The 13,331-nt window shown below is 41.6% G+C and overlaps 4 non-coding genes across 4 annotated transcripts; all 4 read right to left on the bottom strand.

Moving 5' to 3' along the window:
• Positions 1 to 2,204: 2,204 nt before the first annotated feature.
• On the bottom strand, positions 2,205 to 2,277 carry TRNAK-CUU. Its single transcript has one exon. It is a non-coding gene; the product is annotated as a tRNA-Lys (tRNA).
• Positions 2,278 to 3,168: 891 nt separating this feature from the next.
• On the bottom strand, positions 3,169 to 3,240 carry TRNAH-GUG. The gene has a single exon. It is a non-coding gene; the product is annotated as a tRNA-His (tRNA).
• An 829-nt stretch (positions 3,241 to 4,069) lies between these two features.
• Positions 4,070 to 4,141, bottom strand: TRNAG-UCC. Its single transcript has one exon. It is a non-coding gene; the product is annotated as a tRNA-Gly (tRNA).
• A 3,322-nt stretch (positions 4,142 to 7,463) lies between these two features.
• On the bottom strand, positions 7,464 to 7,535 carry TRNAE-CUC. The gene has a single exon. It is a non-coding gene; the product is annotated as a tRNA-Glu (tRNA).
• Between the last annotated feature and the right edge of the window lie 5,796 nt (positions 7,536 to 13,331).

Raw genomic sequence — 13,331 nt, 5'->3', positions numbered from 1 at the left:
TCCATTTAACAGGGGGAGTAGAGACAGTGAGGAGCTGTGGGCCATAGTCTTTACTGGGTCTCGGGTGGGGTGGAGGGAAAGCAAAGGGAGAGAGGTGTGGAGGGAGTGAGAAGGGTAGGGTGGGGGGTGGGGGAGAAGGGAAGTTAGAGTCCAGTGGTTGGGTTTGTTATCAAGGGGTTTCAGCTGTTTTGGGGTGTGAATTCACAATTAGGGCAGTGAGAAGGATGGTATAACCACCAAAGTATGAACTTAAAGTGGAGGATTTTTAGCGCAATGTGAGTTGCAAATATTTCTCCAAATTGTTGTTTGTGTTTGGACTTATAAAGATTTCATTTGATTTATGTAGTCAAATTCATGGATATTTTCTCTCAGGACTTCTGAATTTATGTCATAGAACAACTTTTTACCACACACACCAAGATAATAAAATAATTGTTTCATGTTTCTACAAGAACTTTTATGTTTCTCTTTATTATTATTTGAATCTTTGATCAATTTGGAATTTACCTTATGTAAAGGACATGATATTCATTGACCATTATTTTTTTTCTAGACATGTACCTAGTTATTAAAAAACTCCTCATTAGAGTTACTGGTTCAAGATCTTCTTTCTAATATATTACATTTCTTTATGTATTTTGGTCTACTTCTGGATTCTTGTCCCGTTTATGACTGTCGATTCATACACGATATCTTAACTATTTTAGTTACTGTAATTAATATTTCATAGGATTTCTTCCTTATTGTTCTAAAAAAAAAAAAAAAAAGAATTTCCCTGAGTATTTCTGCTTGTTACTTTTCCATTTCCATTTAACCTTTAGAATTATATTGTCCAGTTTGAATTCTAAGAAACACTTTTTGATATTCTTATGTAAACCATAAAATTAAGGATCGGTGTTATCTTTGTGATGTTGAGTCCCCTACCCGTGAACGTGCTGTATCTTGGTTGACAGGGAAGCAGGCTGCACTGACCCAGTGATTCCTAAACTTGAACATTTATTTACGTAGATCACCTAGAGAGCTAGGTCACAGATTGTTGGGCCAGCCTCTGGTTTCTGATGCTGCGGGTCTGAGGTGGGACTTGATAATTTGCATATCTCACAGGTTTCCAGGTGATGCTGATGTGTGTCCTGGCACCACACTTCTGGGAATAACTGGCCTCATGTATCGATCATCCCGGAGATGGTTGGTTGGATACATAAGGGAGACTGAAGCGTATTTACAAACTACAAAAACAAAACAAAACAAAAAAACCCACAAGAAAACCCAGAACCGTTGAACGATCCTTAGGGAGGGGAGGCGGACGACTTGTATGAGGATTTAAATGTCCTTGTGGGGTTGGAGAAGCCTCTCGATTTGGGCCAAACTTGGCTCCCATTCGCCTTGAACAATTTAAGCCACACCTACCTATTCCAACACTGAAAGGCGATTTGGCAGGAACAAATGTAGCGCAAACACATTCAAGCTTTCCGGGCAGAGCAAAGTTCTCGGGTGGATCAATAACTACTACACAACCCGCGGGCCCCACCCGCCGCAGGGCGGCACCAGAGGCTCCCTGCGCGCGCGCCTTTGGCCTGCAGCCCCGCCCCGTCCACGCCTCCCCTTCTCGGGGCACTTCCGCGTCCCTCCTCCGCCTCCCCAGGTCCTTTTCCAGGACGCGCTCCTTTTTTCCCCGCTTCGGGATCTTCTTAAACGAATTGTATTTTACAGCCCTTTGAGGCTGATGAACGCTTCAAAACCTGGAAAGGAAAAACAGATGCTCCTCAGCACGTAGCGGAAGACCTTTTTAACCAGCTAAGAAGACCTTTCAAAACCTCAACCAAAATTCCTACCAAGCAGAAGAGAACGAGCGTGTTTCCATCCAGTCCGGTCCTGAGGAATCTTCTCTGTGGAGCAGAGTCGCGGCAGGACAGAGGGGGAGCCCCGCGGGTCAGGACTAGGAGCTGCTCCGGCTCCCGTCAGCTTTGACCCCGCAGAAGCTTCGGCCCCGGGCAGCAGTGGGTCAGGGAACCTGGGTCTCAACGACCGCAATCCCTGATTCAGATTTCTCAATTTGGGGCGAATAGAGGAGATTTCTGAAAATTGTTGCCAAAGTTTGAAACAACAGTGGCCGCGATGGCTGTTTAGAAATTCGTAATTATTGGTTGCTGACAGAAGATTTTAATAGAAACAACAAAAGATTTTAATAGAAACAAAAAAGTCAACGCCCAACGTGGGGCTCGAACCCACGACCCTGAGATTAAGAGTCTCATGCTCTACCGACTGAGCTAGCCGGGCGCTGGGAAATCAGGTGCTCTTTTAGGAAAGTCATTTCTTTCCAGAGCCAGGCTGCATGGCCCAGGCACAAACTAGTCCGTGTGAATGAGACCTCAAGGTGTAGGATTTTGTGAACACAGTAGTAGCCTTTTACCACCGGGAACTCAAAGCTTTGAGAAGATGTTGCGGACTGCGCGGAGCCAAGCAGCCTCGCAGAAGACGGGGAATCACGAGTCTTGAAACCTACATGTTTCCGCAAATTCTGCGTGGACCCGGTCACTTTGACAGCCGGGTTTCTCCTCCCTGAGGCGCAAGAGCTTGAGGTAACGGGGATGAGAGGCTCAAACACCCGGAGGGACGTGGGGACTTGCCCTCCCGGGGCCTTGGGGCTGCAGCCCCTGCTTCCTTCTCCGAATCCCCTCTTTTCCCTAAACCTGGACGACCAGGGCGGTGGGTGGAAGTGGGGCTAAGGGGCGCGTCACTGGGTGCACGAATTTATTTTTAAATACTAAAATTTTGTGTGGCTTGAGTAAAAGACCATATCCATTACGTGTAAACGTCCTAGCGAGATTTCAGGTCAGATGGAAGTCAGCCTGAAGCGATTTCACTCCACTCGCCCAACTTTTCATTTTCCAACACCTGGTGGGCGCTGAGTTCCCGAGTCAGAAGCAAAGGGGTCTCACCTCCGCACTCCTGGTGGCAGCTCCAAGGATCCCCAAACCTCCCTGAAAGGCGGCCCCGCCAGAACTAAGTTTGCCTTGAGTGGGCAAGCCACGGAACGAGTTGAACAGAAACAATTCACCCAATTTGTCGAGAGCATTTCTGCGATGCTGCTGGAAACGAAAAGGTTACAAACTCTTTGCAACTCTTGAAAAAGAGTTGAAAAAGTAAGGCCGCCACCAGTATCTGGTATGCCGTGACTCGGATTCGAACCGAGGTTGCTGCGGCCACAACGCAGAGTACTAACCACTATACGATCACGGCGCGCCACCTGCCAGGCGGCGCAGTGCGGACTTATTTTATGCCCTTTGGAACAGCCATACCTACCCTGTGCTGCCATCTTACTGTTCCAGTTCAAGTGATCTACACCAGTCAAAATACCAAACAAACGTTTCTATTCCATAACCTGGAAGCCGTGACCCTTGAGTCCTGTTCTGAATTCCCAAATCCCGCGCTGCGAGCGCCAGCATCGCCCCTCTGCTTCTCCGCGGTTGCTGCCACGGACCATCCCCAGTCGCCCCCCGCGAGCCATTTCCCTGCCTTCCAAAGAATCAAGCCGCCCCTCCCAGGCGAGCAAGAGGCCGCCCTGGAGGATTTTCCTGTTTACGCCTCCAGATTGTACCCTGGAATTGAGGTTTCTGTCTCCGGAATGGTGGAACCTGAAGAGACGCGCTGCTATTCGGAGGCCCTCCTCTTCGCTTGTTCTTGGCTTCCTTCCCGGTTCCAAGTAAACTGGTGCTGTCTCGGGAGCTGCGGGCTCTTGGACTGACTTCCTTATTCGTACTCTTCAGTAAACCAGAGCGCATCCGAGGATTTAGAAAAACAAATCTGAGAAGCCTCTATTTCAGACACTTCCCTTAAAGGCCCCCAAAAGATAATTACTGTGAACTGGTGCGACGCCAGCTGCTGAACCCAGCAGACGGGCTTGGCTCTTGGTTGCAGCTACAAAAACCCCGGAGGCTCTGTTTTGCAAGAGAATCCCCCAGAACTAACAGTCTCAGAACTCAAGGGTGGTCAAAAGTCTTTCCTTCTTTCGTGCTTTACTGATTTGAACTACTTAAAAGTTGGGGGGGGGGGGGGAGGTGTTGAAAAATGCGTTGGCCGGGAATCGAACCCGGGTCAACTGCTTGGAAGGCAGCTATGCTCACCACTATACCACCAACGCACACGGGAGGGAGGGCTGGTCGACTTCCTTATGAGGAGTATCTCGTCCAGTTTTTGTTACATAGTTCAGTATCTTGAGATTCATAGTAAAAGATATTCCCAATACAAAGCCAGAGAAGGACTTGGAAGAGAAGTTCTCTAGGATTTCTCCTCTGGTTACATTAAAAATTCTGTGGTGGTTTCTTACTGATTCACAGGTTTTTAAAAAGTCAATTCTTGTTTTTTTCTGTTGTGGTTTGAAGGGGGCGTCTGAAATCCAGTGAAGGAGTTAAGGCTCCCCTGATGGAGTTATCTCCATACACAGGTCGTTATGAATTTCAGAGTATTTTCATAGGGCAAATGCATTAAGATAAAACTCCAAAGGAAAATACGCATTTTAAAGCTTTGAATACATATTGCCAAATTGCTGTGTGGAGCGAGAACACCAATTTCGCTATTCAATGAATACTATCATATTACACCTGTCAACAGGATGGCATTCTTTTCATCTTAACGAAATCGCCAGATAAAAAGTCTTGTCTTAATTTGCATTTATTCTATTACTATTGAGGTTGAAAATTTTTCATACTTAACAATTATTTTTATTAGTTTATTTTTCTATTATTTTTCAATATATGAAATTTATTGTCAAATTGGTTTCCGTACAACACCCAGTGCTCATCCCAAAAGGTGCCCTCCTCAATACGCATCACCCACCCTCCCCTCCCTCCCACCCCCCATCAACCCTCAGTTTGTTCTCAGTTTTTAAGAGTCTCTTATGCCTTGGCTCTCTCCCACTCTAACCTCTTTTTTTTTTTTTTTTTCTTCCCCTCCTCCATGGGTTTCTGTTAAGTTTCTCAGGATCCACATAAGAGTGAAAACATATGGTATCTGTCTTTCTCTGTATGGCTTATTTCACTTAGCATCACACTCTCCAGTTCCATCCACGTTGCTACAAAGGGCCATATTTCGTTCTTTCTCATTGCCACGTAGTACTCCATTGTGTATATAAACCACAATTTCTTTATCCATTCATCAGTTGATGGACATTTAGGCTCTTTCCATAATTTGGCTATTGTTGAGAGTGCTGCTATAAACATTGGGGTACAAGTGCCCCTATGCATCAGTACTCCTGTATCCCTTGGGTAAATTCCTAGCAGTGCTATTGCTGGGTCATAGGGTAGGTCTATTTTTCATTTTCTGAGGAACCTCCACACTGCTTTCCAGAGTGGCTGCACCAATTTGCATTCCCACCAACAGTGCAAGAGGGTTCCCGTTTCTCCACATCCTCTCCAGCATCTATAGTCTCCTGATTTGTTCATTTTGGCCACTCTGACTGGCGTGAGGTGATATCTGAATGTGGTTTTGATTTGTATTTCCCTGATGAGGAGCGACGTTGAGCATCTTTTCATGTGCCTGTTGGCCATCTGGATGTCTTCTTTAGAGAAGTGTCTATTCATGTTTTCTGCCCATTTCTTCACTGGGTTATTTGTTTTTTGGGTGTGGAGTTTGGTGAGCTCTTTATAGATTTTGGATACTAGCCCTTTGTCCGATATGTCATTTGCAAATATCTTTTCCCATTCCATTGGTTGCCTTTTAGTTTTGTTGGTTGTTTCCTTTGCTGTGCAGAAGCTTTTTATCTTCATAAGGTCCCAGTAGTTCATTTTTGCTTTTAATTCCCTTGCCTTTGGGGACGTGTCGAGTAAGAAATTGCTACGGCTGAGGTCAGAGAGGTCGTTTCCTGCTTTCTCCTCTAGGGTTTTGATGGTTTCCTGTCTCACATTCAGGTCCTTTATCCATTTTGAGTTTATTTTTGTGAATGGTGTGAGAAAGTGGTCTAGTTACAATCTTCTGCATGTTGCTGTCAAGTTCTCCCAGCACCATTTGTTAAAGAGACTGTCTTTTTTCCATTGGATGTTCTTTCCTGCTTCGTCAAAGATTAGTTGGCCATACGTTTGTGGGTCTAGTTCTGGGGTTTCTATTCTATTCCATTGGTCTATGTGTCTGTTTTTGTGCCATATTTTTCTATTATTTATATTATATTGATGTTACTGATTTATACCAGTTTGTCATTTGTCTTTTAATATTATTTATAGGATCTTTAGGTGAGAAGTTTCCTGTTGTTATCTAGTCTAATCTATCAGTTTTATTCTTTATGATATCTGTCTTTGCTTTTATCTTGGAAAAGACTTCTGCCCAATAGCAACATAATTATCCACTAACGTATTTTTCTTAGCTTTTTATTGCTTCACTTCTCGAATTTAATTCTTTAATTCATTTAGTATATGGTACGAGGTAGTAATTCTACTTCCAAGGATTTATCCTAAGGAAATATCTAGGCATAAACACAAAGGTGTGTCTACACACCTGTTCATCAAAGTGTTATCTGTAAAGTCAAAATTTTAGGGGCGGGGGAGGGGGAATCCTAAAATTCCAGAAATAGGATAGATTAAATCCTTTGATGAAAACTCACATGTTTTGTTTTGTTTTTTTTAATTCTATATACATTGTACACTGCTGGTGGCAGTGTAAATTTGCACGAACTCTCTGGAAGGTATACTGGCAATATCTATCTATAAGTGCATATACCTTTGAGCCAGCATTTCAATTCCTAGGCATTCATTCCACATACATGCAAAATGACAAATTTACAAGATTATTTATGGTAGCATTGTTTGTAATAGCAAAGGATTGGAAATAACCTAAGTGTCCATCAAAAGGAGGTTGGTTCAGTTAATTGTGGAATATCATCAATATAATGGAATACTATGTGCCATAAGAAAGAATGAGGAAACTCTTCATGTCTAATCTGGAACTATTTCTAAAATATATTATTAAGTGAAAAAGACAAAGTGCAGAAAAGCATGTGTAGAGTGCTATCATTTGTGCAAGGTGGGGAGCATATTTAAATATATAGGCAGCTATGTATGTACTTGCATTTCCATAAAATATTTGTCATTATAATTATGAAACACAACATTGGTTACCTTATTAGATGGCAGAAGTAAAAATCAGGTCTATCAGTTATATCCTTTACATATTTGAATCCTAAACCATGTAAATATATTACCTTTTCAAAAACTAAGTTAAATTGAAAGAAAATATCACATTAGTAAAGAATATTTCCACTGGCAAGTGTTGGAAATATAATTTTAAAAAGAACTTTATGACTAGCATAATTCCACTTCTGTTTTGAAAGTTTGATGTCAACACTTACTAGGTGGTAGACTTGTGAGCAATTTTTACTATGTATATTTCTGCGTTTCCTGTATTTCAGCTTTGGAGGGTTGGGGGAACTGACTAGGAGAAACAATGTTACTTTTTAAAAGGCAATAAAAACATTCTTCCCTGACCGGGAATCGAACCCGGGCCGCGGCGGTGAGAGCGCCGAATCCTAACCACTAGACCACCAGGGACGCTGGCACCGATTTTTGATAGAAAGTATATGGTTCTGTGTATATGTTTCTCCTTGTTCTTTGGCATATTATTCTAGCTGCTTTTGGTTTTAATATTCCCCAAAATTGGACCTTCCTCAGGTCTAAATTTCTTCTTCTTCCCACTTATTTTTTGAAGTAGAAAACCTGTGAGAGAACTCCGAAGACTGTCTCCCAGAGCTGAGGGATGGATGATCTTATACACGGGATCACAATCCTCTCTTAAGACCAGAGACAAATATCAGGGAAGAGACACAGAGACACAAAAGAACCTCTCAGCTTCACGTAGTTGCAGAGATTTCCTGAATTGTGATGAGGAGAAAAGTAAAGAGCTCCAGTTGGAATTTTGCCCCAATTGACCAGGAACTTTTCCTTAAGAAATGTAAAGGTTGTCGTGTGATTAACTCCAGAAGATTCTGGTCCTACTGCAGCTTTTTTTCTTCTGTGAACTTAGGCCAAACTCTGTTGGCCAAAACAAATATTACAGACAATTGAGAGCCACTGGACCTACTGGTCCTTGGTGGTCAGCAGGACGTGAACTTAACTCTGGTGGGAGACTAAAAGAAGGGCATGGGTTTGGAGTTAAAAAAAATTTTAATATGAAGAAAGGAGAGCGGGAGTAAGGAGGAAAAAAGAAAACTGGGGTGCAGCCTCCACTTGAGGGAACTTTTAAAACGATACCCATCAATGTATGCAAATTAACTTTATATGAGAGTGAAAAAAGAAAGCAAATGCAACAAAATGTTGACAATGACTCTAGGTGAGGGGTAAGTGAATGCTCTTTATTTTATTCTTTCAAGGTTTCTGCGGGTTTGAAATTTTTAAAAATAAAAAGTTGAGAAAAACAAGAATGAGACAAATGAAAGCCTCCCTCAGGCCTTTTTTGGTCAGATGACTACAATGTAATTAACTCTGCACGTGAGTTCAAACAGAAATTTTTAAAATCAGTCCCCCTCCACGCTAACTCAGAAAATACATTTGATAATGTGAATAAACAAGTAAATTCAAATATTGAGTCACCAATGATGTGTCCATATCAGCAGGGCCCGACAGAAAAAAAGGGTGGTAGGACATGGGGTGTTTGTGGGGGTTTTATGTTGTTTGGCTTTGCTTTTAAAGTATCAACATTAAAATATTGTTTAAGAAAAGCAATCATTCTCTGGTCATCCAATCCCTAACTTCCTGTGGGTTTAAATGCCAGAAATAGCGAGAAGATTTACTAAATGGTAGATATTTATTTTCACAAAAACCAGTAATCCTGTTGTCACATGCCACCGTGAAGCCTAACAGAACCCACTTCTTTTTACTCCAGCTCTGTTCCCACTGTACAGCAACCTGTGCTCCAAGGGTGAAAAAAAAGTATCTCACTTTCAGAGCAACATTTTGCAAGCGTACCTGGGGGCGGGGGTGGGAGGGTAAGCTTGTAGAATTTCTCTACGTCGGAGGAAATCAACCTCGTTTTGTTTTGGGCAACAGTCCGTTTTCATCGATTATTCTGCCGCCTGCTGGTTATTTTTGGTAACACATGAGAACCTACGAAAGAGTATCAACTCTGGAAGCTGGTCACCTTTCTCAATATCAAAACACCCCAAGAGGCCTCATCATTCAGAACAGGATTAGGCCACCTCCTCTTCCTGGCACCACACGCCTAAGGGCAGATGGGGGAGGAGTGTAATTCATTCACTTCACTTCATGTTCTATTTCTTTTTTTCCTTTTTTCAAACATTTACAGATCGTGTGCCACACTTGTTACTGAAGTTACAAAACTATACCGAAAGAGCTCATAATCAGGGGCGCCTGGGTGGCTCAGTCGGTTAAGCAGGGGACTTCGACTTAGGTCATGAGCTCCCAGTTCATGGGTACGTGGAGCCTGCTTCAGATGCTGTGTCTCCCTCTCTCTCTGCCCCTCCCCACTCCTGCTCTGTCTCTCTCAGAATTAAATAAACATTTAAAAAATAAATAAAGAGCTCATAATCAAAGGGCACCTGGCTGGCTCAGTCAGAAGAGCATGCAACTCTTGATCTTGGGGTCGTGAGTTTGAGCTCCACGTTGGGTGTAGAGATTACTTAAATAAATAAACTTGAAAAAAAAAGTTCACAATCAAATGGAAAATGAAATAAACAAGTGAATAAAAGGATCAGAGAAGACTGAGTTAGATGTGCTTTTCCCAATTCCTCCTCTTGCTAATACATCTAAAAACCTTGGACATTACACGTAAAACAAAACATAAAAGACTTGAAAGGTGAAGAAAAGGAGGCATACCAGCTAGGAGCCTCAGAACCGAAGGAACTACACACTGGTGATTTCCCTGGGTTTTCTTTTTGTCTCATGTATTCCAGATGTGGTGCTGAAGAAGCCAGCAACCTGGCAATGCCAGGAGGTACAAAGGAAAACAAAACCAAACAAAACCAACAAAAGCCTGTTCTTTCTAGCCAAAGGGCCAGGAAGGCAGCCTAGCAAAATAGAAAACTTCTAGATAATAACTGCTCTACTCCAGCCAAACACCGCAGAAAGAACTGTGGCTCACTCCTGCCCACACTAGTAAAGGCTGAATGGGATGCCTAGACTTCTACCTTCCCAGGCCTTTTAGGAGGTTTTCCTTGCCTTCTTTGCTGGATTGGTTCCAGAGGAGACATGGTAGAGAGTCAGTATTTTCACCAACACCCAGTGACAACAAGGCCACCTCCACCCCCCACTGTCAGTGGAGGCCATGCGGGGAGGGTTAAGAAGGCTTTCCTATCTCTCCCAGCCAGGTTGGTGTCAGTGGAAGCCAACGGGCAGCTGAAAAATTCCTGCCCTCACCTAAGCAGTAAGGAGAAGCCCCTCCCCTCAGGTGTCAATGTAGGCTGAGTGGGGAAACTGGAAACATATACTCACCTGGCTGTAACAAAACACTCACCCTTACTTACACTGCCTGAGTAGTGTCAGAGAAAGGTTTAAACAAGGTGTAAATAAGATCCAGAGTTCTAAATGTCCAGGTTTTAATAAAATAGCACTCATCATACCAATGAGAAATATCTTCAACTGAATGAAAACAGACCATACCTAGATGACGGATATTAGAATTATCTGACAAGATTTTAAAGCAGCCAGCATAAAAATGTTTCAACAAGCAATTACAAACATGCGTGAAAAAAATGGAAAAAAAAGAAAAAGAAAAAAAGAAAGTCCTAGTAGAGAAAGGAAAACTTTCAGCAAAGAAATAGAAGATTTAAAGAAAAACTAAATGGAAATTTTAAGACTAAAAAATACGATAACCTTGGGGCACCTGGGTGGCTCAGTCAGTTAAATGTTCATGAGCTCATGAGCTCTAGCCCCGAGTCAGGTTCTGTACTGACAGTATGGAGCCTGCTTGGGATTCTGTCTCTCCTTCACTCTCTGTCCTCCCTCACGCTCACTCACTTGCACACTCTCTCTCTTTGGCTCAGAATAAATAAGTAAACGTTTTTACAAGATACAATAACCAAAACAAAACAACTCAATGGATGGGTTCAACAGCAGAATGGAGGGGGCAGTGGAAAGAATCAGTGAACTAGAAGATAGGACAATAAAAATTACTCAACTTAGACAACAGAGAAATAAAATGAAAAAAAAAAAAAAAAGGCAGAGTCTTGGGGACTTGTGGGATTATAGCAATAGGTCTGTTATGTCATCAGATTTCCGGAAGGAGAAAAAAAAAAAGAACAGGACTGAGAAAAGCACTGAAAGAAATAATGGTTGAAACTCCCTAAATATGGCAGAGGGATAAAACCTACACATTCAAGGAGCCAAGCACACCTCAAAGAGGATAAACCTAAACAAATTCATGTCATTAATTTGACACATTATAGTCAAACTGCTGAAAGCTAAAATCAAAGAAAAAATCTTGAAAGCAACAAAAAATGACATCTTACTGCTAGGGGAAGAACTGTGACAGATTTCTCATCAGAAACCATGGAGGCCAGAAGAAGTGGCACAAAATTTTCCAAGCACTGAGAGAAAAGACGATCAACCCAGATTCCTATATCCAGTGACAATATCCTTCAAGAGTAAAGGGAATACAACGGAACAACAAAAAGACAAACAGCCTAACTGAAAAATGAGCAAATGACTGGGATTTCTCCCAAAGAAGATATTCAAAACGACCAGCAAGCACATGAAAAGATGCTCAATGTCATTGATCATTAGGGAAGTGCAAGTCAATACCATAATAAGATACCATTTCACACTTTGGGGGTGGCTATAACTCTGGAAAATAGCAAGTGTCGGTGAGGATGAGGAGAAATTGGAGCTGGTGGGAATGTAAAATGTTTCAGCTGCTGTGGAAAATAGCTTGGCAGTTCCTCAATAAGTTAAACATAGTATATGACCCAGTAATTCCACTCCAAAGTAATTATACCCCAAAGAACTGAAAACACGTACTCAAAAGAAATACCTATCCATGCACATTCATAGCAGCATGCTGCTCACAGTCACCAAAAGTGGAAACAACCCAAATGTTGAGAAACAACTATGGTATATAAATACAATGGCATATTCTTTGGATATAAGAAGGAAAGAGATACTGACACACGCTGCAGTTTGGAGGAACCTTGAAAACATTATGCTAAAAGAAAGAAGCCAGACACAAAAGTCGTATATTGTATGATTCCATTTATATGAAATGTCCAGAATAGGCAGATTCATAGAAACAGAAAGCAGACTGGTCGTTGCCAGAGGTTGGGGAATGACTGGGTAAGAGTACAGAGCTTCCTTTTGGGGTGATGAAAATGTTCTGGACTAGTGGTGATTGCTGCACAACACTTTAAACGTATTAAATGCCACTGAATTGTACACTTTAAAATGGTTAAAATTGTGAACTTTGTTTTGTGTATATTACCACAATAAAAAAAAGACAGTGAAAGAGAAATCCTAGCAAGATTTTTTGCAGATGTAGACTAAATTATTCTAAAAGTTAAATGGGAAGGCAAAGGAACTAGAGTGGCTAAAACAAATTTTGAAGAAGAATTCAGTGGGAAGAGTCACCTTACCCATTTTCAAGACATCTAAGACTACAGTAGTCAAGGTGGTGTGGTATTGGCAGAAAGATACAGATTAATGAAACAGAGAACTCAGCAACAGACTCACACAAATATGCCCAACGGATTGTTTTTTACAAAGGTGCAGAAGAAGTAAGAGCTTTTTTAATATACATTGCTGAAGAAAGTGGACATCCATAGGCAAAAAACAGACCAATCTCTCAACTTTAGCTTTATACCTTATATAAGAACTAACTCAAAGTGGATTACCAACTTAAATGTGAAGTGTAAAACTTTTAGGAAAAGGAAAAAAAAAAAAAAAAAAAAGCTCTTCCTGAGCTAGGGCTAGTCAAAGATTTGACACCAAAAGCATGATCCATAAAAAGAAAAACTGATAAATTAGACTTTATCAAAATTAAACATATTTGCTTTGCAAAAGACCCTGTTATGAGGATGAAAAGACAAGTCAGTGATTGGGAGAAAATATTTGTAAACCACATACACGACAGAGGACTATTACCTAGAATATATAAAGAACTCTCAAACCTAACAATAAAAATAAACCCAACCAATGAGAATATGGTCAAAAGACATGAAAGGACATTTCACCAAAGGGAATATGCAGATAGCAGATAAGTACATGAAAAGATGTCCCACATTATTAGCCATTATGAAATACAAGTTAAGACCACAATTAGATATCACTACATACCTCTCAGAATGGCTAAAATTCAAAAAAATGATAACATCAAATGCTGATGAGAAGGCAGAGGAACTGGAT

Source organism: Panthera tigris, chromosome C1, assembly GCF_018350195.1.
Source record: "Panthera tigris isolate Pti1 chromosome C1, P.tigris_Pti1_mat1.1, whole genome shotgun sequence".
NCBI lineage: Eukaryota > Metazoa > Chordata > Mammalia > Carnivora > Felidae > Panthera > Panthera tigris.
This window is presented reverse-complemented; position numbering and strand designations above follow the sequence as displayed.